Below are 14,858 nucleotides of genomic sequence, written 5' to 3' on the forward strand. Positions count from 1 at the left end.
GTGCATCCATAGGTGCATCTCAAGTAGGTCCAAGGAGGTGATCCTCCCCCTCTACGCGACACTGGTCAGGCAAGAGCTGCAGTACTGTGTCCAGTTCTTGGCACCCCACTTCAAGAGGGATGTGGACAACATTGAGCGGGTCCAGAGGAGGGCCACCCACATGATCCAGGGACAGCAGGGCAGACTCTACAATGACAGGTTATGGGACCTGAACCTGTTCAGCCTTCACAAGAGAAGGCTGAGGGGGGACCAGAAGGGTTTGGGGGAGACCTTGATTCCCCCAGCGCCCCCCAGGATAACAAGGAATAACGACCACAAGTTGTTTGAGAGTAGGTTTAGATCAGACATCCGTAAGAACTACTTCACAGTCAGGGCGACTAGGATCTGGAACCAACTTCCAAGGGAAGTGGTGCTGGCTCCTATCCTGGGGGTCTTTAAGAGGCGGCTCGATGCCTACCTGGCTGGGGTCATTTGAGCCCAGTTTCTCTCCTGCCCAGGCAGGGGGTCGGACTTGAAGATCTACAAGGTCCCTTCCGACCCTACTTCTACGATTCTATGAAAAACATATACCTACATATATTAAACCTGTAAGCAACATACGTCAACTTCGCCAAAAAACTAACCCTTACAGAAATCTTTTTCTTCATACAGAACCCATGAAAACCCGTTACCTCAATAACCACCTGAAACTCTCTCTCCTTCCCATCAATCTTCTCTGTTGATTTAGTGAAACAAGCGTCTAGTCCTTCTTCCTCCACTTCTACTCTGCCTCTTCCTCTCCGAGCTCTTCCTTGTCCAGATCAATGTAATATTTCAGTTCATGCAGCCCCAGCTTCAGGCACACTCATTCAGTGCAAGCCAACCTCTTAAACATCCAGCTATTTCTTACTTTCTATGAACTAGTTGTAACATGCTAATAAAGTTCTTAATAACATTTCATCCGGTCCATTTGGTATGACAGGTTTATTTTGGTGACACTCAGGAAGCAGTGGACCCATTCTCACACCCCCTTTACATATGCATACTCCCAAAACACGTCCCACCATTTCTTCTTCCCTGCAACTCCCCATGGGCATTTTGATGAGCTTGTCAAGCCCTATCTGTGTTGTACTTCTCTCACCAGCAAGACACTTCTTACAACTATCCATGCTAGGTCAGCATGTTCCCTTTTTAGTGGTTTACCTGCCACTACTCCCCACACCTTCTTCACTTGTTCTTCTGTGAAGTTTTGCACCAGCACCATCCTGTCTCTTTCCCTTACCACTTTCATCAATTTCTTATGATCCTTCAGGATCTCCAGTCCTACCTTCCCTATTTTATACCTCTGCACGAATCCTTCCATCCTGATCTAATGAATCACTGGCTACCATGCCCATGTACTCTTCAAAGAGGTCTAATATACTCCCCATTTCCTCAGAATTGTAGCTGGGTGAAGTCAGGTGACATGTGCTGCTTTCCCCTCTCCCTCCGTTTCTGCCTTGAATATTGCACTAACATATTTTGCACGGACAAACAACCCCAATCCAACAGCCCCCATCTGTCCGTCCCCCCCCCCCAAATCTCTCTTGCTTTGTACAGTTCAGCTCTAGCCAACCTCTCTCTTCTGGCATTCCAGAAGAACACACATATTTCCCCCTGTACTTTTGCTGTCTGCTGCCATGCTACTAGGAATACAAATCCCATATATAGAATAATTGTCCGTAACACAGCCTTAAATGATGCCACTTTTCTGGCAAAGGACTGTCCCCTTCCAGACCATAACCAAAGTATTTGCCATAGCCTTGCCATCATCCTTTCCTATGCTATATTACCTTTCTCCTCAGCATCCATTGGAATCCCTAGCACTCTGATTTCTCTCTCTTATTTGAAGGCCCAACTTCTTCAAGTCCCTTCAGTTCCCCACTCATGGTGCTTTTTGATCTATTTAGTTTAGCCCCCATCACTTCTCCATACTCTGGTGTATACTTTAGCACCATTTCCACTGAAAATTTGTTTCTAGCCACTACATTTATATCATCCATGCATGTTACCTTTTTCCCTCCTGGTATATTTACTCTGCTTATGATCTTGTCTTTTCTAATTTTTTGTGCTAATGGTGACATGCCACACACAAATAGTAGTGGTGGCAGGGGACACCCTTGTCTCACCCCTATGTGGATTTTGAAGGCCATTTAGGTGTCCATTAATTTGGATTTGACTATCCACTTCTCTATACAATAATTTTATTCAACATATACATTTCTCTGGGAAACCCATTTTTCCAAGCATCTCAAATATGTAATCATGATCAACTCTGTCATATGCTTTTTTCTAAATCTAGGTTTGCTATAGCTGTGTTTGTTTTCCTCTCTTATATCTAGGACAGTGCATCTCTGAACATTCAGATTGCTTTGGAGATCCTTTTACCTGGTACTGTGCATACTTGGTCTTCATGTATTATCTTCTGGAGGTTTTTCCTCATCCTCAAAGCCAGCATCTTGGCCATTGACTTATAGTTAAGGGGGCTACCGGACCTCCCCCCCAGATTTATTTTCCCTGCTATGGCAGTGGGAAGGGGACAAATTCAAGCAAACCTCCAATAATTAGATTCTATATATGGAAAATTCAAATTTATAATTTTTCCATATACAGAATCTAATTATTGGGGGGTCATCTTATAATCAGGGACATATCTATTTTAGCAAATACGGTAACTAAATGCTTTATAAAATAATGGAAAGGCCAGTACATTTACCATAGAGATGCACAATATGGTAAGGGTACTTAAAGGAAATAACGAGTTAAGGTTCTCAAAGCAGCATTAGCCAACCCTCTTTAAGTTGGACTGTCAAGTACATCTAAGCCTCCATGAGACAATCAAACAATGTTTCAAGATGTTACATAGAGCTCTGATGCACCATTTAGTACAAAGTATCAAACACGAAATGCTCACCTAGAGTGGAGTCATAAAGCTTCCACTTATTTACACCAGCTGAATAGCTGTCTCCTTTTATTTACACATGAAACAGAACATATAATCATGTAGGACAGAAGATCTGTTGACATTTCTATGAACCTAAATGTCATATTCTCACACTATACAAAAATATGCCATTTCAAAATGTAATCATTGGGTTCGTTTGTTTTTTTTTTAGATTCCCGTTATAGCAATAACGTTTGAGAGTAATTCAGTTCAATATTTCCCAGTCTTTGCTATCAACTTCTCTCTGAATCACCACTACCAGGAATCCCAGCACTCTGAAATATCACTTCATCAATACCAATATCTACTGCTAGAAGGGGACTACTAATTCTCCCCTGGTGACAGTGAATGACTGAGAAGGGCTACTAAACCTTCCCACATAAAAGAGTTGTTATCCAAAAGGAGAATCCTGTTCCATTACAGTAACAGGGGGGGGAGGCGGGGGGAGTTGAAGGGCAAAGTCACACACAGAAAGCAAGTCTTTAGAGCATGGCTATGCAGGGGGTCGGACTTGATTATCTATTGAGGTCCCTTCCGACCCTAACATCTATGAATCTATGAATCATAGGGCCTTCCAGGAGTTAGAACAGGGGTGGGCAAAATGGCAGATACACTGGTGGCTGAACTCCATTTCCCAGCAGGCCTGCCCATGTCACTGCAGATGGTTTCCATGGGGGCCCCAGCAGCAGCTGGGCTGTAACAGCACAGGGTCAGGGTTTCCATGGGGACTGGCCCCAGCCGCGCTGGCAGGGCGTGCGGCTGGGCAGGGAGCTGCTGCAGGGCTGGAGCTGGGATCTTGCGGCAGTGACAGCATGGTCAGAGCCAGAGTGTGCAGGCAGCATATGGCAGCTCTGCCCTGGCTGGGGACCATGCTGTCACTGCCACAAGATCCCAGCCCAGGGGCAGCTCCCTGCCGAGTCACACAACTTGCCAGCACTGCTGCAGCTGATCTCCAAAAAAACCCTAGTGCCATAGTGTCACAGCCCCACCACTGTTGGGGTGTTCATTGAAACCTGTTGCAGCAACATGGGCAGGGGCTGCTTCAAAATGGAGTCTGCCATGGGTCTGATCTGGCCCATGGGCTGGACTTTGCTCACCCCTGAGTTAGAGCAAGCATACACACTGCTCTTCCAAACTGAGGAGTTTATGCCCTTTTCTAACTACAGTACAATAAAACTAATGTAGTAATACAAAACGGTGCATGCATCTACTATTACATTGCATTTTCCAATCGCACAAGCAAGTACACTTTTGAAACTTTATACAAATACTAGCCATTTGCCCGTCAACAATGATGGGTGGCCGGGGTGGGGGAGTGGGGAGGGGGGGCTGGGACGGAGCACCGCCACCTAATGCCCCATGCTGCCACTGTTCTGCCTCCTGCAGGACGGGGGTGGGGGAGCCGAGGCCAGCAGTCCTCAGCGCAGCTTTGGAATCATGGCGTTGCTCCCCCACACTTGGAACATTCTGATTGGCTGCTTCCATCAGCCTATTAGAGCGTGAATAAAGCATTATGGACAAACAGACAGACAGACAGACAGACAGACATGCTTAGGCTTTTATAATATTAGAATTACACGATTGTGTAATTAAATACTCTATTGAAAACACATATGTGGGAGGAGGTAAAATTAAAGTCAAGTGACAACCTTAAGGCACCACTGTGGCCTTAACACTTCTTATGCACAGCCGTGTTTTATATGGAGATATTATAATTTAGTTCAATTGTGCTATGGAATAGTACAATAGTATGATAATGTAAAGCAATGAAAAATGGCTGTAAGTACCAAATCAAGTCAGTCACATTTTTGATGAAGCAGTGGGAGGTTTTCAGATACCACAATGATGGTGACTACATTAAAAATGACAGAAGAGAGAACAAAACACTTGGGCCTGTGTCTGTAGTCTCTCCCCACACACACCTCCCACTCATGCTGCGGTGCACAGCTCCATGAAGAGAGCCGCTAGTCAGTCAACCGCTCTGCAGGATACCATGGAGTAAGCAGAAGACTTCATTTCTCTCTCCAGACACCTACTAATTCTGCCAGGATCCCAACAACAGGGAAGTTGCACACCATAAGCGGTCCTGCCTGCAACACCCCCAAAGCTTTCTGAAAAGTGAAGCTCACACTTTTTCATAGTTTTACATCAGAATATTGGCACTATCCAGAAGCAAACTCTTCTCTGCATTTTTTTTTCTGATCATCTTTTCGGTTTCATCCACTGGGTTTTTTCAAAATTAAAACAAAAACATTTCAAGTGTAGCTCATGCTCAGATCACCTTCAGAGCGGGAGCAACTGCTGAAGTAATGTCTTGTCAACAAGACAGAGAGGGTTTGTCATTCCTGAGTCAGAAATACACTGAAAGCCTCCAGGACCCGGACACCTTCAACGCTGCCACAAGGCAGAGAGACCCCACCACCTGCTCCTTGAAAAACAAAAGAAAATATCTCCTTGACTCAGTCAAGGCATCCCAAGGGGACCGCACCGTTGAGGCCCGGAAAGCAGCGATGCCAGTTTTCCCCCGGCTGTTTCTTGCGCTACAACTTCCCCGAAGTGGAGAAGTCTCCTGCCATTCACAACTTCCCCGCAGAAACGGAGCCCGGTTCAACTCTCCTGTCGTCCGAGGGACCCCCCGCTCGGCCCGTCGGACGGGGCAGGGAACAAGCTCCCCTTCCCCTCGTGTCCCCGCATCGGGAGCCGCCGAGAGAAGAGCTGCTCCACTCACCCCGGGCAGCCGGACCTCCGCCTCCCCGGTGTCCCCTGCCTCCCTCTCCCGACACTTCCGCCTCTGCAAACGCGGAGGGAGCGAGCTCTTCCCCGGCAGCTACGTGTCTCCTGCCCTGCTCTGTGCGCTCAGCCCCGGGGCAGGGAGGAGGTTCCCCACAGCCCGAGACACAAAGGGCTGAAGGGAAGCGAAGCAGAAGGAAACGCCGGAGCAAGAGGAGCGAGAGGAGTCGCCGCGCGGCTGCGGTGCTGACCCCGCGTCCAGGCGCGCCCGGCTCGGCTCGGCTCGGCTCCTGGCCAGGCCCGGGCACTGCAGCTGCTCCGGCGCCGGCTGCGCGCAGGGGGTGCAGAGAAATGGTTACAAGCGAGTCAAACTTACGAAGTCTTCAGTGAGCAGACAGCCCTTCTCGCACCAGTGCTGCTCCCATGACTCACTCCGTCTGAGCGGGCTGAACCCAGGAACCTGCATTTGCTTCCTGTTTTGTCCCAAACACCCAAGCCATGTGACGGAGCACAGCCCGGCTTCACGGCTCTGCCCTTTCACCACGGGTTCAGAGGTTGCGAGCTAGTTAAACAAGTCTGGCAAACATCTCTATTGCAGCATGGCCGCGGAAAGATTCTTGCTGGCACTTTTCATAGAGCAGGAGAAAGACCGCCTCAGTGCCTCCGGCCGAAAACCTCACTTCCCCAGCTCTGCCTTCCCTACCCACTTCAACTATCTGCCGGTTTTCTGCCTAGCTGCTCCCTCAGCCCCATGGAGAGGCTGCACTTCATTGCCGCGTGGAGAGATCTCTGGATGCGTGCCTTTGTACAACAGCAGTGATGTGATAAATACATGACATGATACTTTGATGATCCACAGCACTCGCCATCCAAGGATTTTAAAAAGAAAGTGTCCTTTATTTTTATTTTTTTTTTAGAAAAATAGTTCTGTTTCTGAAATCAGTTCTAGGGTGATTCTTTTTGAATGGCAAGTTAATAATTTAATTTGCTACAGTTGAACAGTAATAACTGTAGAGCCAAAATTGCAACTGAGTTTCCATTGTAAGTTTATTGCTCCTGCTTTGTACTACTTTCTTCTTATGGATCTTAGGATGGGAAGGAGAGTTGGTGGCAGTAGATCCAAGGCTTTCCCCCCTTTCTTTTTCCTGTGGACTTCCTGATATCAGCAGGAAAGAAGTGTCACAATTAAAAGGCTAGCTGCACCTGGTGGTCTTATAGAGTGTACCCCTACAGTGGGCAGGCCTCGTCCTACAATGCAAATCCACAGTTCACTCCTGGTCAGACCAGGACCCAGGTTCCAGCCCCCGGAATCAACTGTGACTAATTCAGTCAGACCACAGCTTGAAAACCACTGTTTTAGACAAAGCACTCACCTCAAGGTATAGGACATGCACAAATGCACGCTTCTTCACACACAACCCCTTAAGTTAGCCTCCCTGAGTTGTAGCTTATTTGGGTCCAGTCTTCTCCTCAATTGAAAGGAGGGAGGAATCTGTAGCCCCTGGCAAACCACTCATCTCTAGCTCACTTAAAAGGAACCTTGTCTGGATTTTAGGTCTTTAATCCCAGGTTTAGCCTTTCTAGCCTGGATAGAGCCCCTTGAAGCTGTGTACTGGAAGCTGATTTACCCATGTCATTGTTCTATCTTTCCTGCTGGGTTTTTTAACAATCCCTTTATGACCCCCTTTGACATAACTCCATTCAACAGGCAGCACCACAAAATCAAACAGGAAAGCAGTCACACACAGTATTCCTACAAAAATAAATCCAGGGTGCAACATCTTCACTTCCTCAGTGTTCCTGGAGTTTGCTGCTTTTGAGCATGTCCCACCCACCCCGGAAATGAGGTGAGGAAGCTGCTCTGAGGGCACTCCTACCTCTGCTTTTTAATCCTCTGCCTCTGGTGTGACGACACGCTATGCCTACAACACAGCTTCACTGTCTTATTTCTGAGCTTGGTGTGTGCAAATGGGAGCTGGCAGACAGGATGTGCTCAAGAGCTATGCTCCCTGGGAGTGTGGGGGTTGTGGTGCAGACATACCCATTCACATTTTCTTAGTTGATCATAGGAAGAGTCCTCCAGCATGTCTTAGGAGGCTCACTGGAGCCCACACCTGCCACCTATGTATCTGAAGGTCATTAGGGACACAGTTATCAATTTACCATTGCAGATTAATTAAGGACCATTCTAACACTCATTTAGTCTTAGGTCATCTTTAGGGTTTCAGTGAGGGCCACTCTCAATTTTCCATAAGATTGCTAGTTACTAACAGCTTATTATTTGCACTGAAAGCTGACAATTCATCCTGCCCTAAATGGCCAAAGCAGAGTTTACTGTATGGCTGTGAAGAGCACCCCAGGAAGGCAAGGAGGCTATGAGCACTCCTCCTAAAAAAACCTTTCTAAGATCCTTAGCTGAAGTCTTGACCAACTTCCTAAGGCTTGCTGAGTGTCCTTCAGATAACCTACTTCATGACATGTTGTTTCCTACAAAAGGTCTTCCTTCTTGTTAAAGCTTAGTCTCTTAAAGAGCCACCCTGCCCTATCCACTGCATGACAGGGGAAATACATTATTTATTTCTTTTTTCCCTAAGATTTTACATATTTTTGGTTTTTATCTAGTTCTGTCACATACCTTTATACTGCACCATTCCATTCACTAGTTCCACTCTGTTTACTAATAAAGAATGCCACAATAAGTAGTTCCAATAACAGAGAGATACTCAACAACTATATTCAAGTCAGGCTAAGCTAAATTTCACACACTAAAATGGACTAAAGGCAGCACAAATCAAATAATGTTATCCAACAATAGTGAAGATAATCAGGTATCTCCTTACTTGGTATAGTCATAAATCTAGTGATATGTGGAACTGTAACAGTTTATACCAGCTCTAGTTCTGCTGCAACATACATACTGATGGATAAGAAGCAAAAGTTCACTAATCAATTTCTAACACACTTAGTAAAAGTTCCATATGACATTTTTACAGCTGACAGCACAAAAATGGCAATCCTTTAGAAACCGTGACTTCACTCTTTTGAAATCACATATATAATTCTTCTATTTAACAGCTTGTCAGTAGCATCCTTTTGTGATAAATTGCATGAGAAGGATCTGTCATCAGACTTTAGCATTTTTCCCCTTCCTTCAGTAGGTTTAGTTAAATAAGGTGGCACTGCACACCTGCTGTACAATAGTGTATCCTATTTTTTTCTCCAAAATCTCAGACTGCTTGAATAAAATCTAGCTACGTTGCTCTGCTAAAAAAAAAAAAGCAACTCTCTAAAATCTCAATGTAGAATCTGTATGCTATGGGCCAGATTCTGTTCTGCCTATTAGGCCTGAAGTAATTGAAAATCCATTGATGCATATCCTTTTGTAACAAGCCATCATCTTACTGTTAAAACTGAATCATAAAACTGTGCAAACATAGGCACTGACTTCGGTTTTTGCTGGTGGGTGCTTGCAGACATAACCCTCCCGCTTGCCCCCCTTCTCTCCCTTCCCCCCACCCCACAAAATGGTGCTTTATTTTAAACACCCTGCATATGCCCAGAGGTAGCAAGTTACTTCAACCCAGCTTACCCAATGTCTGTAAATATTGGGCGCTTTATTGGGGTTTTGGGGGGGCTTTTATCTAATAGCTGACTGAATAAGTTTTAGCTAAAAGTGCCAAAAAGCCCTGCTGAAGCACCTGATCTTTACAGACGCTGCAGAGCCGGGTTGAAGTAATGCATTATTGCTTCCAGTAAAGCACTTATTTTAACATCTGCAGTGTAAAACCAAAATGGCCATGGCTCATGGGCACTGAGCACCCACTAAATTTTTTTCAGTGGGTGCTTGTGACCCAGAGCACCCACAGAGTTGGCACCTATGAGTGAGAATGAGGAAGAGGACCCACACACCTTTGCATCAACTGCTTTTCAAGAACTAAATCCACTTACGTGCCTAGTAGCTAGAATAGAATATGGTTCTGTTTGTTCTAGTAGATTTGTAGGAAACTAGAGATGTCAAACTCTTTTGGTAGATAGGGCAGAGTTCCACTTTTAATTACAGCCCATGGGACCATAATTCACTGGGTATAAATTGAGGGCCATATCTGCTCCCATCTGTCTATAGCAGAACTCACTAGTGTCAATAGGAATTACTCAGTACGTGTGGTCTAAGTCTATGACCGAGTTGCTAAGCACTACCACAATACAAACAATTATTAAAAATAAATGGCCTTTTACACATTAAATGATTACCATTAATCATGATATGTTGTTTATCTTATTGCCACATTTAACAACACAGAAAGGAAGAATATCTTCTGCACCTTGTTTTTCTTCCTTTCCCACCTTGCCTTTCCTTTTTCCCTCTCCTTTTTCCCTGTGTTCCCTGCAGCACCCCCATGAACCACTCCATATGGGATTCGCTCCTCCATCAGTGCTCTCTTTAAAGTCATCCACTACCCCATAAGGATATTAAAGGGTTTCGAGTTAAAGCCGCAGTGAGATTAGTGGGTGTAGAGGAGTTCAGATTTCTGAATCATTGTAGCAAGCTGTCTGCAGACCCAGGAAGATTTCACTGTGTGTTGCATGCAGTCTACATTTGGAAGTCACTGTTTGTAATGAGGAAGGTTAGAAACTTAGTACTTTTTACAAAATGGAAACCCAGATTCTGCACAAGTAAAATAGGTCAAGCAGGTCACATGACTATGCAAACAGGGTGCTTCAGGATTGATATCCTTGTAAAAAAAATTTAACAAATGATACTTTTTTTACTTTGGGAGTAATATACAAATGTATGTAGACAACATATCACTCATTATAAAACAAGTAACAAGTATCACAGAGATGTCAGCTCTTAAAGGTATGCTTGTAATGCACTATATAATAGCAGGAAAAGTACATTTCACTATAGATTTAAGACAATTCCCCAATGATGTCTTCAGGCTTATACATGTGAACTGGCTTCTACAAGCCAAATATCAGAAACTGAAAGGTTAAAAGTGTTTTTTTCCAAGCCTCTTAATGTAGCCACGTTTTCAAACACTAGGTGGCCCACGTCAGATGTCTAAACCTTTTCCAGACTATTAACTTTCACTAAGGAATGTATATTGCTGGGTGCCTGCACAGCCTATAGCATTATATGAATTTTTTTGTTATCAAAATGAAAACCTGGGTTTTCTCTGGAGACATGCAGAAAGGTACTCTATCAAACTAAGAGAAGATATAATCTAAGGTTGGGTCACAGAAGTAATATTTGAGAACTGAAAACAGAAAATAAGGAGAATAAAGGGAAATCTTTTGGTACAGGTGAAAAATAACATCTCTAGGTTGGAGAAGAAGGGTGAATCATGAAACAATTTGGAATGAAATTGCTAAAAAGAAGAAAAAAATTCTAAATTCTTCTGAACAGAAAAGTATGAGCCAGTGTAAAACTTATACTATATGTAACAGCTTTGTTTTTTGCTTGTGGTATAGTCATAGCAGATGGAAACAAAAGGAAGTCTTGGGTTCCAGAGAATAGCTAAACAACAGTTACCTAAATGTGGTCACACAAAGACAGTGCAATCTAAAATAACATTAAGGCAGATGTTAGTACAAATTGTAGTATTTACATCTTGTCTTGGAACCTTAATATACCAGTAGTTACTTGATAAAGACAAGCAATAGAAACTATAGCAACTAAATTTTTTGATTACCTTATCAGTAATTGCATTAAGAATATTTTTCTTCAGTCACTTTCTTCAGTAACAACATAGACAAATTTTAGTCAGTCTGGAAGCTTTGTCAACCGGATTATGAAATGCAGTTCTGTCAGCCTCCTCTACTGGTTATGACTGACGTTAGCTGGGAACTTCCACTGAGAAATCCCCCACTTAAGAACTTCCTTATTTGCAACTGCAAACAACCAATCATTATGAGATATTCTCTGTAAAGGAGACTTTAGCAGAAGACATTCTGTAAATCAGCTGTAGGCCTGATTCTTCTGTACTTACTTCCAGGATTTTTTCCTATGACTTCAGTGGGACAAATGGCACAGGTGAGTGCTATTCTGCATGCTTAAAGATAGCAGAATCAGGAACTAGGATTGTAGGGAGCTGAGATGCTATTCTGCACCATTCATAACTATTTTTTACATGATGAGATAAAAAAAATGCAAATATATTTTGCTAAACCTTAGTCCCAAAGCTCTCCTGAAGCCAGTCACTGATATTCTAATAGAAAATAGTAAAAACTTCATGAAAGCAGCCTCATGTCATTTGCTTATATCACATATAAAGAGAGGTGCATATGATGTATAAATATAGGGAGAAATTTAGTAGAAGACTGGCATAAAACCTATGTACCAATTAATTTTCAGTAGAGCTCCAAATGAGACTTAATTGGTGCCGACCATGATCTTGAAGTACATATTATCATATGAAGTGAAGATTTTCTTCTCCAAATTTTTTTTTAGTGAAACCTATAGACTGAGTTTCCCTATAAGAGTATGGAGGACAACATCTATCTGGGAGAGTTTTCCTTCTTTCATTTCTGGGAGCAGCAGTATATCTTCTTTTCACAGCCTTCAGGCGCTAGGAACAGATAGCACAGTGCCTCTACAACTCTATTCTGTTCATTCCCTGGTCCTACTTGTGTCACAAAATAAGCCATCTTTGATACTCAATGTCAAACACAGACTCCCCAGACCTTAGCTGTAGCTGAACATATTCTGGCAGCTGATTTAGGCAGATTTATGCTGTATTCAGTGCCTGATTGCAAAGAATATAAATGGCCCCTGGTGTAATAAAGAGGAGCTATTCACAACCTCTCAAGTGTTTGTGGAACACCACTGGTCTGGCTCTAGTTCAGGACTCAGCAAGGTTTTGTAGCAGGGGACTGCTTTAATGGAATTGAGCTTTGAATGCATAGCCACTGGTGGAGCCAGAGCCTGACCTATAGTCACCCCTCAATGCCACCCCACCCCTCAGTGCCACCATATCCACTTCTCATTGCTGCTTCTATTACCTAGTGAAGCCCCACAACTGGCAAAATGCTATCAAAGTCCCACAACACCAAAATGTTGCCAAAGTCCCCCGGATCTATGGGCTGGATAAAACAGCTCTGCAGATCTAGCTCATGGGCTGTAGGTTGCCAACCTCTGTTCTAGTCAAATGTCTATGTGTATGTGAGACATGAGACAAAAAAACAGTCACATTTGACATTAAATCTTTAATTACCAGGGTATCATAGAAACCCCACCCTATGAGGAAGCGGTGCCCTAAGGGGGAAGCCTAACAAAAACAAGCTAATTCAGGTTCTTAGGAACCTAGAGCAGTGATTCAATGGCATTCGCAGTTCTCCACTCCTACAATAGCCCATTTTCAGAACCAGGGCTTCTATGACCTGGGAGAAAGCACGAGGTAGAAGATGTTGCTCTTGATGACTTAATTCTAATGCAAACCTTCAAAAATTTCCCCATGTGTAATGATTTCTAACAGATCCCAGTGTATCCTGGGAATCTGGGGATGAGTAGCAATGTAGAGGCTCCAGATCTTTGCGTTATCCGTGTATTTAGAAAATCAAAACTTCTGTCCACTTCATGGTAAAGAACTGGTGAGATTTAAGCGTGGTTTCTGAAGTGCTGCCACACACAATTTGTTCTTAGCTACATTTGCAGTTAAACTGTGGCTGGCACTGGTTCAGCCGCATCCTTTTTTGACTTCCATTGTCAGTAACAGGTACATTCCGTATTCGACACAAGACATAAAAGTGAGTCTCACAGTGTCATGGATCACATTGCTTTTCAAGTGAAAGCTCTACCTTGGGACTCCCCAAGAAGAAGCCTTGTCCAGTCTCCTTCTCTTGAAGGATCCCACCCTGAAGCCTGTTCTGGCATGGCTCCAGTGTGGGAAAGCCTCTGGTTTTGAGACTCTGACTTCTCCTTTTCCCTGGCAATCTGTAGCACCCCACCTCAGAGAGTTTCTTCTTTGCTCAGCTCCTGGGAAGGAGGATGCATTGACGCTCAGAGTCTGGGAACCAAGAAAGGTTCATAAAGCCAGTTCCACCAAAAATAAATATTCACAGCTATAAATTTAGACATATTTTAATAGCAGATTTAAAAATGAAATACAGATGAGATATAAATGACCAAACAGTACAGGTAAAGCATATCAAGCAAATGATTAAAAGTTAGAATATGTGCATTTATTACGAATTTCATTAGCATTGAAAGAATTTTAATTTAATTAAATCCTAATACCTTAAAAGCCTCTAACAGGCATCCAGCCTCCTAGGGAAAGGCCTTCTCATCTAGATTTCACATTTTTATTAGATGGGCTATTCAGCAAGAACTGTAGTTCTGTTCTGAAGAGCAAAGATTCTGAGGTGAACCCAGATTTTTATGCTCTATTGCCTGGCTCAATATCCAAAAGCTTTCTAAATAAGGCCAACTTTTAAAAAAATGTTCCTAATAGGTTCTACTCTAATATTTATCTGCCTATATTTATCCCCCAGTTAGAGCTGTATCTTGTCCTAAACCCAATCTAACTGGCATAAATGCAGTCTAAGTGACCTTTAGCTTATTTCTTGTGAACCATCTTGCTTGCACTTTCTAAAACTAGTCTCACCTCTGGTATTCACTCGCTTACTCATTTCCTTTGCCTCTTCTTCTCTCACCCAAACTTTGGTTAAGTGAATACAAGCAAATGCAACACAATATTGCCATTAAACAGCTAGGGCCTAGTATAGTCTATAGTGTTTTTCTCTTCAAAGGATAGGGTGGTGGGGAGGGGAAGGGCTGAATGCCAGTGTCCCAAATAGCACAGCAGATCCTGAAGCTGCAAACAAAACAGTCTTTATTGTGCTGTGACCCCGTCCTCTCTCCGACTCAGTTCTCCCTGGGATTATACTCTCCATATTGCCCTCCCTGGGACTACTCCATTTTCTCCCCAAGCAATCACAGAGCCCCTCTCTTTTTCCTCACCCACCCTAGCCACAAAACTGTTACAAAACTAGTTACAAATAGTATTAACCCAGGGACTAACATCAGCCAATCAAATTAAACAATGTTTCAGGAAACCAATCAGGGATCCATCTCTGGGTCCTGTTGCTAGGCCCAGCTGCCACCTTACCCCAGGATGAAAAGGACACCTAGATGTCCTAATTATGATACTATTGACAGCAACTATTT

The 14,858-nt window shown here is 43.7% G+C and overlaps 1 protein-coding gene across 9 annotated transcripts in view; it reads right to left on the reverse strand.

Annotated features, from left to right (window-relative positions):
* TANK (TRAF family member associated NFKB activator) overlaps positions 1-11,485 on the reverse strand; it is a 49,433-nt gene extending 37,948 nt beyond the window's left edge. For 5 of the 9 annotated variants that reach the window (XM_059727346.1, XM_059727342.1, XM_059727345.1 and 2 more), the window contains exon 1: positions 6,069-6,485. The gene's annotated coding sequence lies outside the window, so the exon portion shown is untranslated. Of the gene's footprint in view, positions 1-6,068; positions 6,490-11,385 lie in introns of those variants that run through there. The other 4 variants (XM_059727344.1, XM_059727347.1, XM_059727348.1 and 1 more) reach the window with 4 other exon arrangements.
* Positions 11,486-14,858: the final 3,373 nt, after the last annotated feature.

Source organism: Alligator mississippiensis, chromosome 4 (genome assembly GCF_030867095.1).
Source record: "Alligator mississippiensis isolate rAllMis1 chromosome 4, rAllMis1, whole genome shotgun sequence".
Taxonomy (NCBI): Eukaryota; Metazoa; Chordata; order Crocodylia; family Alligatoridae; genus Alligator; species Alligator mississippiensis.